This window comes from Apteryx rowi, unplaced genomic scaffold (genome assembly GCF_003343035.1).
Source record: "Apteryx rowi isolate R43461 unplaced genomic scaffold, aptRow1 scaffold_182, whole genome shotgun sequence".
NCBI lineage: Eukaryota > Metazoa > Chordata > Aves > Apterygiformes > Apterygidae > Apteryx > Apteryx rowi.
The window spans coordinates 1,414,927-1,420,003 of NW_020448108.1; the positions used below are offsets into that span (position 1 = coordinate 1,414,927).

Sequence of the window (5,077 nt, forward strand, 5' to 3'; positions counted from 1 at the left end):
CCACGGCCCAGCCAACTGACGACCATTTCCTCCCCCCCACACCTTGGTCTCTCCCACCCCAACACCACCGCCGCGCTAGGCTCGGCGACGGGACTGAACTCACGGCACACGCTCCCCCTCGCTCATGACGCGCGCGCGCGCGACAGCGGCCCCCTCCTGGCCTCTTTCTTCCTGGACGACGCAGAAACGCGTCATGGCGGGCAACCGAGGAAGCGGCGGGGCGGGGAGCAGCGGGCAATGGCGGCGGAAGCCCCCTGGCTTGACAGACAGGCCGGAAGGACCAATCCGTTTGGGGCGGGGGGTGAGCGCCCCGCCCCCGCCTCGCTTTGGGGCCGCCTCTGGTCTCTAGGCAACGGGAAGGGCCCGGCAGCGGCGGGGGCAACATGGCGGGGGTCGGCTGTGGCGCAGCGTGGTTAGGCTGCGGTAGCTGTTCAGTCCCGCATTAAAGTGCTATTTTTTTAAATGGTTTCCGTTAGAGGCGTCACCCTGAATACAGCATGAGTTTACAGCCCAGTGTGAGGGTCACAAATTCTAAGGGTACTTCAGGAGGCAGCATATTTAAGTGCTAAAAAGAAAAAAAAGTGAAAGGAAAGATGTGCTTAATTTTTAATATCAGCCGTGAAGACTGAATTTGAACACAGCAGGGAAGACTATTTTGCATGAATTCCAGAAGGGTTGTGCATTCATGTTAAAGCATGATTTTTTTTTTTAAATGTCAAGTGACAAGTTTATAAGTCAACCTGTCTTTTTTTAAGTGATTAAGTGTATATTGGAGGCTGAGCCTTATGCTTAAGCAGTAATCTGTAACTGATTTTACGTGTTTGRAGTTAAAATACTTCATTCATTTGTGACTCGGATCATTAGTTTGACTCAAACCAAGCTGAGCAGGGATTTGAACTGTGCCCCTTAGTATCTGTACCTCTGATCATATACAAGTAAAATAAATCCTTAAGAATTGCAAAAATTAAAAATATAATAGGCAGCAAATAGCTTGTAATGGGGTCAGCACTGACCCCTGGCAAGTCAAGTAAGTTGTCACATGGCCTGCCTGTGGTTTATATGCATTTTTTTTTTTAAAACAATAGTAAACAAGTTTGCTAAAGGGCATTATTTAGAACGGAAGTGGAGTAAGTAGCAAAAATCAGCTACTTCTTAATAAGCAAGTCTTAGTTCAAGGTGTCTGTGGTTAGCCAAAGACATTTGAGATGGTTGCTTTCACTGCAGGATATTAAACTTTTTAATATTGAGACTTTGGGGCTCAGAGCTGGTATATATAACACGAGTTTCTGCAAGAGAGATTGACAATTACAGCAAGGGGGATCTTGGATCAGGTAGTCGAATATTCTGTACACTGCAAGCCATTAAATTTCATCTGCTTAATCTTGGGTCAATGTAGTTGTTGAAGGCAATTGACAGATTTTTAAGATCTGCTATTACATCCAACTATAGCTAATGATGTGGAAATAAATTATATTGTTGAGTGTATAAAATGTATAAAAATCTCATCAGTATCTATAACATAATTAATTTGACTTAAAATAGTGCATTTTATCTTTGGCACATGAGGTGTGTTGTATTATGCGTTCAAATTATGTGATTGAGAATGTTCTTCTAACCATGAATGCTGTCTGTCCATGCATTTATGCCTACTTTTCAAAACCTCACTAAGTGAAAATGAACTGTAAAACTGAACAAACATTGCCTAGAGATGTYTAACTTCCAGATTTGTAAGCTGGTTACCCCGATTTTTTTTGCCTGGTAAAACATGTATGTGTGTGACCAGCCAGCAAACATCTGGGGAATTTTTGGGGAAGTTTTTGATTTGCTTTAAGGACTACTACGCTTGTGTTGAAGGCAAACATTGGTGCCTTTCCCACAAATGGGTATTATTTTCAACACTTCTGTTTGCCTGGTGAATCACAGGTGATTGAGCTCCTTTCCTTCTTCCATGCTCTTTTGTTTTACTAATTTCTGACTCTGTCTTAGGAACTGTCATATGTGTTGTTTTTTCTTCCATGTAATTATCCGGTCTTGGATGCTTAGCAGTCCACTTCACCTAGAGATCTCGTATGTCAACTGTAACTGCTGAGATGCATTACTGATGAAGAGCAGCACTGAGCCTAAGCTAATAAGCCATTCTGTTGCATTTCTCTGCATTGGTGCCGGGACTGAGGATGTAAGTGATGCTGGTTAATGCCAGTTTGAGCCAGACAGGCTTTTAGCTGCTGCGCTCTTCATTGACATAGCTAGCAGTGGCAGCAAGAAATAAGCAATGAACAGTGGTCCCTGGGTTGGAGAGAGAGGAAGGTGGGGAGAAAAGGAAGAGGTAGCAGGGACAAGGAGGACGAGTCATCAGTAAGGAAATTCAGCTGCAAAAAGGTTGGGACTCATTCATTCAGACATTCTGTGCAAGTCTAACAAAAATTAATCACACTGGTAGCTTTGAGCATCTGTCTGAAAACGTGGCACTGCCTCAAGTTAAATGATCCTTTGGCTCTGGGAAGAGTTTCATATCAGTAAATTAATTTCCTCCTTGGGTTATACAAACAACAAGGAATGTACCTCCTCAAAATATGAAAGGAGTCCAGTCTCTGGTAAACCAGAATCTTTTCATTTTTTCTGAAATTCTTGTTTACTGAAATCAAATAAAAGGTTAGAAAATGTAGTGTTTATATAATGTGCATCGCAAAGTCGTTACAAAATCTTCAGTTGAAGAAAAGGCTGCTCTTCAGCGTTGCCTGGCAAATTTGGCCATGCTATTTCTGGAGCCAGTCAAGTGCTGTTTCCCAGGCTGCCTGTTCCTGCCATCTTATTGTAGAGGGAGCTCTGTATCTCACTAAATAAAGAAGCAAAACCTGAGTTAAATGGTATGTGATGCTGAATGATCATTAACTGCAGTGTTTCAGACTACCCCTGGGCAGTTCTATTCACTATAGGCTGCTTACAGTTGACAAAGCTTTGGGGAAACAGCAATTTACTCATTCTCTGGCCTAAGTGAAAATGGGCTGTGTGGGATGACTCCTTGAATTCTGGATCTTCTGGAATTGCACTGTTAGTTCTAACTGCAGTGCCACTCATACAGGTCCATTCCAAACACTCCCTYTTATTTCTGATATTTATTGTGCATGTCACAAAAAAACACACAAATTTGAGAATGTTTTAAAGCGTTTTTAAACATTTTAGTGGGATTACTTTTTGTGTTGCATTGCCTTAAGATACAGTTGCCATAGTAGTTGGAGTCCAGCTGCTTAAAAGACTCATGCTAAATTGATTTTTCATTTGATAGCAATTTAGCACACTTCCATTATTTATTGCAAGTGCCCTATCTTCCCATAATTCTGTTTATTGCCTCCACACAAAATTTGACAGCTTTGAAGGCCTTTGATACAGCAAAAAAACAAACCCATCAGCTTAAGTGTGTGTGTGTACATGAATAGTGCTGTTGACTTGAAAGCAGTCCCGTCTCTGTATAGGGTTAAGCATGTGCATGTGCATAAGATTTACTGAGTTAGGGCCAAAGCCTACTTTCTTCAATCTTTGCAGTACAAGATATGAGCTATAAAAGTATATGAAAGAAAGGCACCTTTTCTCAAAAGACTGCTGGATCTTAAGTTCTTAGTATCATCTAGAATGCACATATTTCATACTAATTTCATATATGCTGACATGTAAACAGATGCATACATTATTCTCTCCTAGCAGAGCACATGGTGAAAAGATAGTGGTCAAAAAAAAGATTATTGATACTAGAAAGAAAGCTTTTACTGCCACTGACCTGACAAACCAGCTGAGCTTGAAGATCTGGCTGGTATGGCTACCAGTGTTTGTTGTCTTTATTGCCTGGAGTGTGCGCTGTAGAAAAGAATCCTATCATTTAGGCTTAAAATAGAGTATTTGATGAAAAGCAGGTGTTTTTACATGTCTGGTCTAGTAAATAAGTTCAACCTGAAGTTATCCTTGTGCTAGTCATTATAAACCTATTGCTGTTTTATGTCTCATTTTCTGAACAAGAAGAGGAAGAAGCATTACGAAAAGAATGTGTCAGATTTCTTACAAGATAATTGAAGGAATTCTTTTCAGGTTCACATTGAGTAATTGTGAAGCCACCTGCTATTATAAAAACATTCTAAGTGCTATTGTTGCAGTACTTGGCAGTCCAGGTCAAAACAGCAGTATTCCATTGGTGCTGCCTATCTCTGGGTTTGTAAAAGGGTGACTTTCCATTATTATTAAGGAGTTGCTCCAGTCCTTGCTATGAAGGAAAGCATGCTGCTACCTAATGTTGTATTGCTGCCATGTAGTATATTTGTTGCTGTCCCCAATGGATCTGTCAACTTACGTTAAAATCAGGGATTTTTGTTAAATAAAAATTGACTTTTTTTAGAGGATTTAGACAGAGGAAGTATATAGCTTTCAGCACTCACCACCAAACTGCACGCACAGCTTCTATACAAACAACTGCAGATATCTAGTACATAATTTGACTCAATAGCACTGTGTAGAATCCGTTCAAAATTCCAGCTCTTGCTTATGTTGGCCCAGGTCTGACCTGTAGTAACAATAACAGGAGATGTAACACACGCAGAATGGTCTCCAGTGGGTGCCAGAGATGTTTAATAATGATGTATCTCAGCCCTGGACAGCAAGAGATACAGTTAAACACTAGAAGCAATAGGAGTGCTTCCTCTACTAACACAGCCTTAATGGAGCCGCACCAGTGTTCCTGTAAAGCCCTGCTTTAGCCTGGCAGGATGAGAAGGCTACCTGTTGATCCCTTCCCTATCTATTTAAGCTATTAACAATCCAAAGAGTAGCATGTAGAAATTTGGTTTCAGTGATACAGAGGCAGAATTTTCTTCTTCAGAAAAATAAGTGAAATTGACGGATTTTGTCTTGCATTACTGAGATTCTTGATGTCCAAAGTGACCATTTGCCTTTTTGTACAGTTAGTGTTATAAGCATGCATATTCTGTTTAATCTTGCTTCTCATCTGAGGTGTGTAAACATTAGAAACAGTTAGGGTTTTGCTAGGTGAGTGTGTCAGCTTTTCCAGATTAATTTAAGAGATAGGCATTGA

General features: G+C 41.0%; 1 protein-coding gene across 1 annotated transcript in view; it reads right to left on the minus strand.

Annotated features, from left to right (window-relative positions):
• The window catches only part of INIP (INTS3 and NABP interacting protein), a 13,418-nt gene extending 13,171 nt beyond the window's left edge, over positions 1–247 (minus strand). Inside the window, exon 1 of the mRNA XM_026061558.1 lies at positions 104–247. The gene's annotated coding sequence lies outside the window, so the exon portion shown is untranslated. The remainder of the gene's footprint in view (positions 1–103) is intronic.
• Positions 248–5,077: the final 4,830 nt, after the last annotated feature.